Source organism: Hippocampus comes, unplaced genomic scaffold (assembly GCF_001891065.2).
Source record: "Hippocampus comes isolate QL1 unplaced genomic scaffold, H_comes_QL1_v1.1 scaffold257, whole genome shotgun sequence".
Taxonomy (NCBI): domain Eukaryota; kingdom Metazoa; phylum Chordata; class Actinopteri; order Syngnathiformes; family Syngnathidae; genus Hippocampus; species Hippocampus comes.
In genome coordinates this window covers 357,344-372,923 of record NW_017804972.1, presented here as the reverse complement: position 1 = coordinate 372,923, position 15,580 = coordinate 357,344, and the positions used below count along the sequence as shown (strand labels likewise).

The 15,580-nt window shown below is 42.4% G+C and overlaps 1 protein-coding gene across 2 annotated transcripts in view; it reads right to left on the bottom strand.

The window, feature by feature from the left end:
* The window catches only part of LOC109529128 (junction plakoglobin-like), a 146,032-nt gene extending 138,391 nt beyond the window's left edge, over positions 1-7,641 (bottom strand). The window contains exon 1 of one of the 2 annotated variants that reach the window (XM_019892331.1): positions 7,450-7,641. The gene's annotated coding sequence lies outside the window, so the exon portion shown is untranslated. The remainder of the gene's footprint in view (positions 1-7,449) is intronic. The other variant, XM_019892322.1, reaches the window with a different exon arrangement.
* Positions 7,642-15,580: the final 7,939 nt, after the last annotated feature.

Below are 15,580 nucleotides of genomic sequence, written 5' to 3'. Positions count from 1 at the left end.
TGTTTATTATTCTGTTTAGAAAATACCACAGGTTTCATGCGGGTCATATATTATTTTGTTGTATTTATCCGCCACACCTTGAAGGCCGGTCCCTGAAAATATTGTCTGACATCAAACCAGTCCGTGGGGCAAAAAAGGTTGGGGACCGCTGACTAATCCCGTTCAGGCTAGAAGTGACTTTTTCCAGCTAATTCCGGCAAAGGGGCAGACTACATCTTTCCTGCCTGAAAGTTGACAACTCTGGAAATAGTTCAATTTCAGCACCTCGCTCTTTTTTGTGATGACCCAAAAAGTGATGTCAATGGCCACATAAATAAAGATGTAACCATTTTGTATTTGTGGTTCTTAGAGTTGCGTTTAGCAAAACTTTGCACTAAACCTAATGTCCCTCGGCTCGAATGAGCAAGCTTAAGGCTTTCATATGGTTGCTTGACTTTATCTGTCAGATTGGTACCTTCAGGCCGCATTTGCCGTCATTAAACAATGTAAAAACAGCATCAAAGCGAACACAATAACATTTCAAAGATCAAAACAAAACTGAAGCACGGCAGAATAGAAGTGAAGGACACCCCAATGTCGTTTTCTTCACATCAACACAATTCAAAGAGCAATGACCTTGTTCCACTTGCCAAGGATGTTTCTTTCTGCATCTGGTATTCCAAGATCAGAAAATATAAAATGGGAACAATAAACATGCACAAACACTGAAGCTTCACTTTTTCAAGGTCACGAAAGACTCAGGTTTGGTTGAATTCTTTTTGCTCACGTCTTTCCAAAGTTTGAGGAAGCCCGAGGCTACCTTGAGAGCACTGGAGCTGATTAGTCTGCAAATATTCTCATTCATCCACATCATCGATACTAACTGGACTGTTGTGATTGTCTGAGAAGCCATTCCACCGCCCATTTGAGCAGGCTTCAATAGTTCATGTGTACAGGTGCAAGGCTTGAGAGGACAGCTCAAGCATGTTTGCCAACAAAGCTTCGTGACATGACAGCTTTGATTGGCATCACACATAAAATCCACCTATTAGAAAAATCCAAAACAGGGTTCTGCATCTGACTAAATATATTAACCGATCATTAACATCAGTTCATTCATTTGCGAATACATTAAAAAAAAAATGGGGCGATCTCTTCTACGTGTATATGTATAATATATTATATTTATCATATTTATCACCAGGGCGGCCTGGTAGTCCAGTGGTTAGCACGTCGACTTCACAGTGCAGAGGTACCGGGTTCAATTCCAGCTCCCTGTGTGGAGTTTGCATGTTCTCCCCGGGCCTGCGTGGGTTTTCTCCGGGTACTCCGGTTTCCTCCCACATTCCAAAAACATGCATGGCAGGCTGATTGGTCACTCTAAATTGTCCCTAGGTGTGAGTGTGGGCGTGCATGGTTGTTCGTCTCTGTGTGCCCTGCGATTGGCTGGCAACCAAGGGTGTCCCCTGCCTACTGCCCGAAGACAGCTGGGATAGGCTCCAGCACCCCCCACGAGCGACCCTAGTGAGGATAAAGCGGTTCGGAAGATGAATGAATGAATATTTATCACCAATCCATGGTGGCACAGTGGGTCAACTGGTAAGCATGTCAGCCTCACAGTGCAGAGGTGCAGGGTTCAATTCCAGCTGTTCAATTCATGTGTGGAATTTACATGTGACTGTGTGGTTTTTCTCCGGGTACTCCAGTTTCCTCCCACATTCCAAAAACGTGCATGTCAGGTTAATTGAACACTAAATTGTCCCCAAGTGTGATTGTGAGTGCGAATGGTTGGACGTCTAAGTGTGCCCTGCAAATGGCTGGCAACCGGTTCAGGGTGACCCCCGACGACTGCCCGAAGACTGCTGGGATCGGCTCCAGCACGCCCACGACCCTCGTGAGGATAAGCGGATTAGAAAATGGAAGGATGGATCATCAATCCAAAATATACTAAATTCTATTATAAGAAACTGGACCACAACTTATGAAGACTCATCCAAATCTTTTTAAAAGAGCAAATAATAGCTACAACAGCACTGATGAGGAAAGTGTTCTATTTTGCACCTGTCAAATCGTCCTTTGCACGTGTTCGAGAATGTGTGTTGGTGTGGGTGTGTGTGTGTGTGTGTGTGTGTGTGTGTGTGTGTGTGTGTGTGCGCGCGCGCATACACAAAGAGGGTCTCTCAAGCATAAGAAAATGAGAGACCCTGGTCCCAGACAACCACTCCCCACGGCAGTTGGTGCATATTTATAAATAGGTTTCGACACCTTGTCTAGAGGAATAACCATCATATTAGACAGCTTTATCGTAATATGTTGACAGTCGAGTAACCTGTGCCGCTTCCGCAAATTTGCCTGTTTATTTTGCTTTTGGCAAAGCAGATAATTAACAGCTTTGCCAAGGAACAAGAGAGTGCGTAAAACGGTATGTCGACTAAAAAAAAAAATAATAGCCTGTGAAATGAAATCAGCCATCCGGTATAACAGCTCCCCCACCACCAACAAAAATGATTCAAGCATCATTTTCCACAGATGTCTGAGTAGATTTGTGGGTGTTTATTTGCGATGTACATCAGAGATAATGACGTCTGTAAATACAACTCACGCTGCTTCTAAAAATATCTGTCTGATGCCACTATCTCGAGATGTCTGAGTATCCACATCCAGTCATCTTATAACAAACTCCCATCTCACCGTTTACAGTTCACTTTGTTCTGGTGTCATAACACATTTTTCAAATCAGCAGCATTCTCTAATCAAGAAATCTGGTACAGGCTCCACCAGTTTCAATAACTTTCAGCCATTTGTCCATTTCCAAACTTTAAAGTTCTTTCAACAACCCTCACTTAAAAAATAAATAAATAAAGTCACAGTCAGCATCTCCACTCCTGTCACATTTATCTGTCCTATTTGAAAAAGACCAATCTGGTCACCGCCTCCTCAGTCACACAGAAATAGCCTTGGTAAAAATCACAGATCTATTCATAGAGCACTTAAAAAAAAAAAAAAATCATAGCTGGAGCAAAGTGATATACATAAAAATTAAACATAAAACAAATAGACAAAACTATTACCAAACAATAAAGAATAAATATTAATATAATGTCAACAACAACAACAACAATAACAACAATACTAATACTAATAATAATAATAATAATAAATAAGTAGACAGCCCGGTGGGCAAGTTGTTAGTGCGTCAACCTCACAGTGCAGAGGTACCGGGTTCAATTCCATTTCCGGCCTCCTTGTGTGGAGCTTGCATGTTCTCCCCAGGCCTCCGTGGGATTTCTCCGGGTACTCCGATTTCCTCCCACATTCCAAAACCATGCATGGCAGGCTGATTGAACACTCAAAATTGTCCCTCGTGTTAGTGTGAGCGCGGATGGTTGTTCGTCTCTGTGTGCCCTGCGATTGGCTGGCAACCGGTTCTGCCCGAAGACAGCTGGGATAGGCCCCAGCACCCCCCGCGACCCTTGTGAGGATAAGTGGATCGGAAAATGGATGGATGGATGGATGGATAAATAAGTATTCATTTTTCATGCAAAAGCACCCTTTTGGGCGACACGGTGTTCGACCGGCTAGCACGTCCGCCTCACCAAACCGATTCCAGGCTCTTGTGTGGAATTTATATGTTCTGCCCGTGCCAAAGTGGGATTTCTCCGGGTATTCCGGTTTCCTCCCACATTTCAAATACATGCGCGGTAGGTTTATGGAACACTTTAAATTGCCCTCAGGTGTGACTGTGAGTGTTAATGGTCGTTCGTCTTTGTGTGCCTTGCGGTTAGCTGGCAACCAGTTCAGGGTGTACCAGGGGATAAACTCCAGCACGGCCGCGACCGTCGTGAGGATAAGAGGCTCAGATCATAGAGGGATGGATGCACCCCTTTAAAAAAACAGTCTGACATTGAAACACCTCTACAGCGCCTCCACTCTGTCTTTCTGCTGGTCGCCTCCTGTTCTACTAACATCCCGTTGGTGGTCTTAAGGTGTATGAATCAATGATTAGATTTCCCAGAGAAGGAAGGAAAGACCCGTATGCGCCCATCAAACTAGCATACGGGCGCCGAGTTTTATTTTCTCTCGTTGCAGTCCGTTGAGTGGAGACTTTAATAATGTTCCTCTCTTTCATCGACTAAAGTAAAAGTATGAGGGCAACAGGATGCTAAAATTGTAATCGCGCGTTCATAACGTATGACGTCACTCGAGGTTGTTGCAGCCGCTGATGGTTTGAATGTAAAAAAAAAAAAAAAAAGACGACTCCAGCTTTCTAACAGGCGAACAGAAGTAATAATTTGAATCTTTACTGAATAACAGCAACACAAATAATCAGCAAAAGTGAGTCAGAGCTGCTGCAACAGGCTGTTGATGCTCCGTACCCAGAAATGATTCGATCAAATCAATAATAACCTTCTCATCGGCGTTGATCCTAGATGAAAGTTTACTCTTTCTTTTCAGTCTGAGTGCAGGCTTTGACATGAATTCTAAAACATTCTCTTTGACAGACTGGCATCCATTGGCATGTGAAACACACGCTTCTACTGGCATACATCTACAAAGTATCTGTCAAAATAATCTGACATGTCTGGCATGAACAGTTCATTTGACATTCATTCCACGCCAGATGCACGAATGTCATGTGATATATTTTACAAATTAAAAAACTGAAAACACAGATTTAAATCACAGTGGATCATTAGGTTCAAAATTTCAAATGAAAAATGACCTCCTTATATGTACTATTTCTATTATCTATGTTGTGCTTCTTCTCACGCTGCCGAACCATCATTGGCTCCACGAATTTGCATTGCTGTCAACTGAAAACTTGTTGCACACAGTGTAAGACAAAAGTTCCACCTCCGCACCGTTGAGCTTCCAAACACCAATAACTGAGTGATATGTGGGCTATCACAATACATAGCATTTTTCTTCCTTTAGGACTCATACACTGTTTCCTCATTTACCTACTAATGACGCAGCATCAGGGGGTTCAGTATCTTGCTCAAGGACACTTCAAGGTCGCAATGAAACCGCCAGCCTCTGGGTTGGGAGACGACTACTCTATCACTGAGCCGTCCCGCCCCCACCTTGATCTGTGTGCTAACCAAATGAACTTTGAAAATTGTTAATTTTTCATTTATTTTCTAATCTGTTTATCCTTACGAGGATGGTGGAGCCGACATCTTTCATTAAATGAAATATCTACAGTATGAATGTTATTTTCTTATTGTTCAGTAAATTGACAACTGTCATTGAAGCAGTCTCACTGATAAGACCAACACCTTCATGTACAATAAATGTTATTGCTTATTGTAGTATAGATTAATTTATTGCTTGTGTTGGTTGAACAAAATGTGTGGGACATCCATCCATCAATCCATCCATTTTCTGATCCGCTTTATCCTCACAAGGGTCACGGGGCATGCGGAGCCTATGCCAGCTGTCTTCGGGCAGTAGGCAGGGGACACCCTTAACCAGTTCCCAGCCAATCGCAGGGCACGTAGAGACGAACAACCATCCGCGCTCACGCTCACAACTAGGGACAATTTAGAGTGTTCAATTAGCCTGTCATGCATCTTTTTGGAATATGGGAGGAAACCGGAGTACCCAGAGAAAACCCACGCAGGCACAGGGAGAACATGCAGACTCTACACAGGGAGGCTGGAGCCGGAATCAAACCCTGCACCTCTGCACTGTGAGGTCGACGCGCTAATCACTGGACCACCGGCCCGCCTATATGTGGGACATCACATATAAAATCACAATTGCAATATTGACGGGGAAAAAAAATGCAATTCGCTTATTTTTCAGCCCAAGTTTACACAGTGTTGAACACTGAGGCACACAATCAATGAAAACATGTATGGCAAATTCCAAGAATTTTCCTATTGACAGTGTGAAGTAGCTCTGTGGCTGGTATGCTCACTCTTTTCACAGCCAAAGACTGTGGCAAGATCAGCAGACTTGAGGACATATTGTCTGCATGTGTGTGTGAGGGAGCCTGCACTCGCGAGCAAGAGAGAGAGAGAGAGAGAGAGAGAGAGAGAGAGAGAGAGAGAGAGAGAGAGAGAGAGAGAGAGAGAGAGAATGAAACAGGCCTTCCACTTGTGACAATTATTTCTCCTGATGAGTGCTTCCTCTCCTGACAGAGATACATTCCAGACTTCATATCTGTTGGGAATCAGATGCTTCTGCACCAGCACATGAACAACGCACACCTAAACACTAAAAGAAGAATTGAAAGGAAAATGGCACCCTGTGGTATGATGTAGTGTCAAACAAATTTTTGTCACGGCCCACATCGTAGTTAGGGTTTCCTATGGAGGGTCGTTATGACTGAAGTTCACAGTGTAAATTCAAATAATTGCATGGTTGTCTCAGATTACATGCACACAACAAATCTGTGAATGACTAGCTTTGAAATAGGAGAGCGGTAAACTGTTTGTACTTCTGATACATTTATTTTAAAAGAGGGAATGGAAACAAAGAAATGCTTGCAATATATCAATGTATTTAGCAAGAACAATGATGCACGTAATTTGTTTTGGCAGGCCACATACAATGATGTGGCAGGCCCCCGAGCCTTGAGTTTGACATCGGTGATCGAGACGGTGTACATGAAAGGCTCACTGAACTTCAGACAACAGCAAAGGTGACATTTTGCTATTCGGATGATTTTCTCTGGGTACACGCTTCCTTCTACATGCCAAAAACATGAATGTTGGTTCATTGAAGACTCCAAATTGTCCTTAGGTGTGAATTTGATGAGAATGTCTTTGAATAAACAGTATGTGCCTGCATTTTGCTCGCGACCAATCTTGGGGTGCAACTCACCCACTACACCCAACTGTAGACAACAATTAAAGAGAATTGATGGGGTGCTTCATGAAAGGCTTGCAAAAGAAAGACAACAACAAAGGTTTGTGTGTGTGTGTGAGAGAGAGAGAGAGAGGCTATATCACCACAAAAGCATGGCATGATAAACTCAAATATAAAAAGAAAAAAAAACTCATACATAAAATTTAAAAAAAAACGGGTGGCGTTCCCACGGATCCTCATGCAACTTAAATATACACAAGCAGACGCGCACACAAAATCGCACGAGCAATGTCCTAAAATGCGGACTGTTTATCCCATGCGAATTAGTTTTGTTGTTGTCCGAAAAAATATCGGACATGATCGGAATATATGTTTGTACATGTTAACTACTCCAAATGTATTCTCCATATAGAGAGTGGCATTAGTCACTTGAAAATTCATGAACACACACGCACGCGCGCGCGCGCACACACACACACACACACACACACACACACACACACACACACACACACACGATACCATTTTACGTATCAACCGACTGAGCTGATGCTGCAGGATGACTACAGGCTAGACGGTTACTTTACCTTCTGTCATGCATCCGTGCGTAATATTAATAACCCAGCGTTCAAAAGCATATGTGGGCTTGGTTACCTTGTTGAACTGGACGGGTAGGTCGTTGCAGCTTCGTGCCGCTTTCAACTTGTGTCCCCTGTCCCTAAATCCTCAGTCTGCGGAGTACAGGTGCAGATCCGCTCCAGAGGTTTGCAGTGCTGCGCGTGCCCTCTCTGGCTCTCGTCTCTGGTGTCACAGGCGTGCAGAGTGGCCAGCGGGGCGGAGTGAAGGGGAAGACAGCAGCCTCAGCTACCGGCGCGTCGTCGGAGGAGATGGAACGATGGCAATGATGGCACACTCTGAGCCCTTTCCCGTTTTCAATCCCAACAAAATCCTCTTCAACGAGGGTTTTTGTCGCAACGTTCAGGACAAGTACGTAGCTGAATGCTAGTTCTTTGCACGTACAGATTTATTTGTCTCCCGACTCAAACACACCTGATTTAAAGAATCAGGGTGGTTATTGGGCTTCTTCAGAGCTTGCAGATGAGGTGATCATTTGACATACAAACCATGCAAGACAGTGGCCCTCGAGGACCGGAGCTGGCATAGCTCAATAAAATTTAATAAAAACCATAAAACATGCAAGCTAGCAGACGAAATTTTATTGAGAATATTGTGATAAATGATGCTTCATGTTTATTTCACCTGCAAAGAAATCCACTGAAGTGACATGCAATAAGATTCCTATGTGGAGTTTGCATGTTATCTCCGTGCCTGTGTGGGTTTTCTCCGGGTACTCTGGTTTCCTCCCACATTCCAAAAACGTACATGTCAGGTTAATTGAACACTAAATTGTCCCCAAGTGTGAGCATGAATGGTTTTACGTCTATGTCCTGCAATTGGCTGGCAACCAGTTCGGGGTGTACCCCGCCGACTTCCCAAAGACAACTGGGATAGGCTCCAGCACGCCCACAACCCCACTCTCCGTTGTTTCGTTTTACTTCTCTCGAAAATGTATATTTATTTCGTCTTATACAAGTTAGGTCGCTGTAATGGTGGGGAGAAAATTCTGAAGTGTTTTAAATTTATCTTGGTATCTGGCATTTTGGTGAGTAAACATTTTTTACAGCCACTATGGTTCTGTGAATACTGTGGAGAGGAGCAGTTGAATTAGAAATAAATTGCCTTACACCTGAGAATTTTGTAATTTATTTGAAGTCTGAGTTTTAGGCTGAAAGCCACATTGCTCGAGATTGCTCTGGTCTCACCGAGTGCGTGTTCTTCACAAACATAGACAATCTCTGCGCTGTCTCCTCCCCGCGGTCAGTCGCTGGCTGAGAAAAGAAGAGTGGATAGAAACCATTGGCTGTTATCTTTGCATGGTGGGTTGACATCAATGTGCCGAGTCCCAGTGACAATCTGAGATTAGATGTTCACGTGGCGGAGCAGAGGCAAAACATTATCCGTTTCCACAAATGTGTGAGCAGAAACATGTAGTGTCATAAATGGTTGCAGTGAAACGGTTGAGGGGTTGCGGGTAGGCAATCGGAGATATTTGAGAAAAGTAGACAAAAAATATGCACTAAATGTGTGGGCATGTCACAGCAAGATTAAATGTAATAAATTAAAAGGGATGAATTTTGGAATGTAATTTCAGATTTTCAAATATTTTTAGAATTGATTATTCTATTGATTATTCCATCAATTAATCGAAATGTATTTAGCATAAAATGTATTGCAAAATCGTTTTTTATTGCTGTATTAACCAATTATTGCTGTTTATTTGGTATTGTTTCATGCTAACACAAAACAACTAAACAACAATGAAACCATATCGAGAGAGAGAGAGAGAGAGAGAGAGAGAGAGAGAGAGAGAGAGAGAGAGAGAGAGAGAGAGAAAATAATGTACTCACCAATGTTCTTGTGCTGCTTCTTGGCTATTGATGAATGTGAAGCGCTTCACTTTTGGGCTTCAGTTTAAATTCCAGGTTATTCATACTTTGACTGCAAATAACTTATGATTATGATTATTTTGCAATAGCTCAAAGTGACTTTTTATTTCCATAAATTGATTATGACTCAGTTTATGGTTTGGTCTGTAAAATGTGTGGGATAAAGGGGAAAATGTTGATCATTGTTCTCCAAAGTAAAAGATGTTTTTTTGCAAATGTCTGGTTTTGATCAAACCGAAAAGATGACACTGGGGAACCTATTTTTGTTGTGTTAGGTCTGACAGCTGTTTTAACTACAAACCCAATTCCAATGAAGTTGGGACGTTGTGTTAAACATAAATTAAAAACAGGATACAATGATTTGCAAATCATGCTGCACCTGTATTTAATTGAATACACTACAAAGACAAGATCTTTAATGTTCTTAGTGATTAACTTTGTTTTTAGCAAATAATCATTAACTTAGATATCTATGGCTGATATGCGTTTCAAGCTGTGACAGGGTCATGTTTAGCACTGTGTTACATCACCTTTTCATTTTACAACATTCAAAAAACTTTTGGGAACTGAGGACACTAATTGTTGAAGGTTTGTAGGTGGAGGAATTCTTGCTTGATGTATAGCTTCATCTGTTCAATAGTCCAGGGTCTCCTTTGTCGTATATTACACTTCATTATCTGCCACACATTTTCAATGGGAGACAGGTCTGGACTACAGGCAGGCCAGTCTTGTACCCGCACTCTTTTAGTTCAAAACCATGCTGTTGTAACGCATGCACAATGTGGTTTGGCATTGTCTTGATGAAATAAGCACGGATGTCCATGAAAACGACATTGCTTGGATGGTAGTAAATGTTTCTCCAACACCTGTCGGTACCTTTCAGCATTAATGTTGCCTTCGTAGATGTGTAAGTTTTACCCACACCATTGCCACTAACAGAGCCCTGTACCATCGCAGATGCTGGTTTATGAACTTTGTGCCACTAACAGTCTGAATGGTTCTTTTCCTCTTTGGGCCAGAGGACACAACATTCAAAATTTCCAAAAACAATTTGAAATGTGCACTCTTCAGACAACAGAACACTTTTCCACTTTGCATCAGTCCATCTTAGATAAGCACGGGCATTTCTGGGCACTGTTGAAAAGTGGCTTTTGCTTTCCATAGTAGAGTTTTAAGTTGCATTGATGGATGTAGCGCCAAATTGCATTTACTGTTGTTCTGAAGTGTTCCTGAGCCCATGTGGTGATATCCTTTATACACTGATGTTGTTTATTTTATTTATTTTTATGCAGTGCCGCCTGTGGGATCAAAGGTCACAGGCATTCCATTGTTGGTTTTCGGCCTTGCCGCTTACATGAAGTGATTTATCCAGGTTGTCTGAGTCATCCATCCATCCATCACCTGAACCCCTTTTTCCTCATGAGTGCTGCGGGTGTGCTAGAGCCAATACCAGCTGACTTCAGGCAGAAGGCGAGATACACCCTGAAGTGGTTGCCAGCCAATCGCAGAGCACAAACATCCATTGACACTCACAATCACAACTAGGGAAAGTTTAGAGTGAGAAATTAACCTGCGGTGTATGTTTTTGGAATGTGGGAGGAAACCGGAGTACCCAGAGAAAACCCACACAGACACGGGAAGAAAATCCAAACTCCACACAGTAAGGCTGGGGTTGCAATCGAACCTCTACACCAGGGGTGGTCAACCAGTCAGAGACGCACGCACGCACGCACGCACGCACGCACGCACACGCACACACACACACACACACACACACACACACACATGCAGGCATGTGCGCATATGCAGGCACGCACAGGCACCAAGATGAGCGAGAGCCAAAACTTCACTGAACACGAACGAAATCGAAACACACAGACCCCCCATTTTCTCCTCCCAACGCTCGCGCTCGACTTGGGACCAGTCCGCTGTCTCCGGGTCAATCGCGATTGACGTATTGGGCACCCCTACCTTTAATATAGCTGACTCGCTTAGTGCTTAGCACTGAGCACCATTGTTTGCGCATGAGCGGTGATTCAGTTGTCATCTGATTGGTTGCCCTGTTTGTCGATCATTAGCGCTTAGCACCGTTATTTGCGCATGAGCGGTGATTCAGTTGTCATCTGATTGGTTGCCCTGTATGTCAATCAAGTAGCGGGATTGATTATAGGCTGACATAGTTAGTTCTGTGTATTTAGCGCCGTTGTTTAAATGGCAGTGCCACCGCAGAGGCGTTTTCGAAGCTTGTCATCTGAAAGCCCAGGAGCCGCATTGAACCAGCCAAAGAGCCGCATGCGGCTCGCGAGCCGCGGGTTGGCCACCCCTGCTCTACACTGTGAGGCAGACATGCTAACAAGTCGACCACCATGATCTGTGATTTTTAAATTTTTTTTGATCCTGAAACACGGTGCCAATGCAGCGATTTTAAAACTGGTGTAATGTGCTTCCATCATCTGGTCCTTCTCAGGACTCGCGCGACTGAGTTCTGGAGTCGCTGTAAGTTTGAAATACTCTTTTATAGCAAGACCAGAGAGCAAAGCGGTACAATAATCTAAGCGTCAGGGAATAAAAGCATGCATCAGCACTTCCGTGTTAGCCTGAGAGAGAAACGGGTGAACTTTGGCTATATTCTTGAGATGATAAAAATGAATCTACCGGTAAGTTACATTTTTAATACGCGAAATAAAACGACTGCCCAAAGACCGCTGGGATATCCTCCAGCATGGCTGCGACCCTCGTGAAGATATGTGGTTTGGTTTGTGGTTGGATGCAGGGATATTATATAAATAAGGGGAAGTAAAGAGGAACTAATTCAATTGCTCAATTTCTGTGGCTTAAATGAAAACTTTCTTCCAAAAAAGATGGATAGAAATCTCTGGTTACAAAACACAATAATCTATCCCACCAGCGATCACCTCCCAGTTCTCGCCACATTCACTTTACAATAATAAACTATTTTAAATGATAACTACAATTATGGATGGTGTAAACGGGAACCCTACAGAGCGACTTTAGACCAAAAAAAGAACATCAATTTGTTTACCGCTTCCCAAAGTTTCGACCAACAAGCAATGCTCCCCAGTTCTCACACAAGCCGGAGAGGAAACAATACCTCAAAATTCAGATGAAACTCACACTCAGTTATTACCCCATCAACTCGTAAGTAAAAAAAGAAACCTGAGGTGGCAATTTATTAGGTCCAGGTTTCCACATTCCAAAACTGCAATCAACAAACTAGAAAACATGATTAAAAATTTGCTCCTCTATGGACACCAATGCAGCCACAGTTCACCACCACTAAAATCCTCAAGTGATACTTGTCACGTAGCAAGGTGGTGGTGGACCCCAAAAAGCAGGCAAGAGGGAGGAGCAGTGTGTATTTGAATAATTGTATTAAAACATAGAGAAAACTAAATCGAAAACAAACAAAGTCCAAAGTATCAAACAAAAAACCATGACCGAAGCTAAAACAGAACAGTAACGGAAACATGACTGAAACAAACATGACAGCACCCAACAAACAGCAACAAACAAACAATGACCCAACAATGAGTAGTTGGCTGGGAGTCCTTTTATAGCCACGAATTACCTAACGACCAACAGGTGTGCAGCTGCAGGGAAAAGCCCCACAGTGCCACCTGTTGGTCACAAACCAAAATATGACAATACTATGACATGAAAGAAAAAGCCACACTTTTCCGTAACCGTGGAGAAAATGCCCGCACATCCCAATCATCCAGATTCGACAGCACATGGAAAGGTTTGGTTGACAAAGAAATAGCAAAGCAGAGAACAAAAGTGACAGTCACAACCAAATCTGATATGGAAAATCATACCCTCACAATGCCAGCCACTATTTAAGAGCTCGAACTGCATCAGAAAAAAACTGAAAAATAAAGCACCGTGGGAGGACAATGTTGACAGAAGACAAATCAAACAAGCATTGGCCATCAACTTTCAGCGCCTTAGACAGCTCTTCACCACCTGCCTCAAAACCGGTCTTTTCCCCTCACCATGTAAGGTTGCAGTTCTAAGAATGATTCATAAACCAGGAAAGGATCCACACCATGCCACAAGCTATTGCCCTATAAGGCTTCCCAGTCACATAGGAATACTATTTGAAAGAATAATCACCTCACATCTCACCAACCATATTGAAGCAATGGGACTTCTAATAATTCATCAGGCCGGGCTCTGGAAAGGTAAAGCCACCACAGACAACATCCGACAGTTTTCGGAAGACATCCATTGGAATTTCAACCAAAAAAAGAATAGCATTAGCAATATTTTTTGTGTGAAGAAAACGTTTTTGATTTATGGCACATTGGATTAAAATGCAGATTACTGGATCCAAATCTCAAAATTCCAAAACCTGCCCAATGTACCATTTCAAGCTTCCTAAATAACCGACAAATGAAAGTTAATACTGCCTCCACCATCCTAACGTTGTTCACCCCACAAGCAGGAGTCCCCCATGGTGCAGTCCTGAGGCCACTGCTTTTTCTTTGATAAAACCCTCACCCTCTTAAATTATCAATGTTTATCCAGCATACATTCGACCACTGCGTGACTATTCAGTCCCCTGGGTAACCATGACAAACAATCAATGGCAACGTCCGTCTACAAACCATCCAAAACAAAGCATTAAAACCAGCACAGGGACCAGCAAAATTACTTTCACACAAGAACAGGCAACAAAACCATAAAACAACGACATCTAATAACTGAGATATTTGAGAATAACCCTGCCCTAACGGAAACCCATTCAACATTCAATACCGCATGTCACTGATTTTGCCACTGAGTCCCAGTGCAAACCATGAAATAGAATAAACCAAACCAATATTTAAAAATATTGAAGCATTATATATTTTTTTAATTTATCAACCTATAATTAGCCCCTGTGCAATGCAGGTACACTTCATGTACACCTGACATGCGTTGTGTTGCAAAAACAAATGCATGCCACAGGTTTAAAACCCATGCATGGCATACATTTGTTTTTGCAACACAACGCATGTCAGGTGTACGTGAAGTGTACCTGCATTGCACAGGAGTTAGTAATATCTTAAGTATTTCTGCGTGTGTTTTATAATGACTATTGATTTTGGACTGTATTAAAATAAATAAAACAAGATGAATGTCTGGTTTATAAATTAGATTCCATTATATTACTGATCCGGCCCATTTGGGAATAGATGTTCCCACCGGGGAATAGATTTTCCTGCGAGTGTGCCCTGAGCTATAATGACACCTCATTTTTGGCACACTCGAAATAACCAAACTGCACATTTTAAACCTTTTAGGGACAGCGGTAACTACAGTGGACAGCTTATCACGTTATCAGGTTACAGGGTGCAGAGCTAAAGTTTTCAAATGGTTGGACTGAATCAATGCACACTCGGAACGTATTTCAGAACGTGCACAGAAGCTAATTTGAGCATATCAAGTTTGCGTGTCTCCTCTCCAACTGTAAATTATGCCTTGTTCTGCAAATGTTCGATGCACATGCGCGTGTGCCTGCCTGTTCTTGTGCACACGGGGAGTCGACAAAACTTGCCCTTTTTGTCAAAATTGTGGAAAAACATGCCAGTGTGCACCTTTGCTGTCTCTGGTCCACCCCTTGCAAATTTTTACAGTGCATTTTGGCATTGTTTTTCTTTGTGACCCCTCATTGTCCAATGTGTATCTATTGTCCTTACACACCCAACATGGATGTACCCCGTGTTAAAAACATTGCCATAACTGTGAATTATATCAATATAAAGGTGTATTTTTCAGCTCGTATGCATTTTTCCAAGCTAAACTAATTACTACTAATCAAGCCACACATGTAAAATGAATGAAACCATCTCTTAATGTTTATTTACAAACGACTACAGCATATCCCAATAATATATACTATTAATAAATAATATAACCGACATGTTTAAGTTTTATTCCAAAATGTTTTTAAAAGATTCTGAGGGAAATTGTCTTGATGTTAATTTTTTTCCCCTCCTCCAGTTATTTGGACAACAATGCTGGGCTGTATTTAGATCCACACAGAGAGACAGCTTTTCCTAGCCCTTTATACCAGAGAACAAACGATTCCGTGTGGACTGCAGCAGAGTTGTGGCAAACCTGATAATGGATAAGGACCGCCACAATCCCAACAGGTTTGAAAATAATAAAAGTAATTAAAAGTGATGTCTATGATACAATATTTGTTATCCTATTATCCATGTGTATTGTAAAGCCGACGATCTTGTGCCAGCTGCTCTGCGTCCTCCATGGCA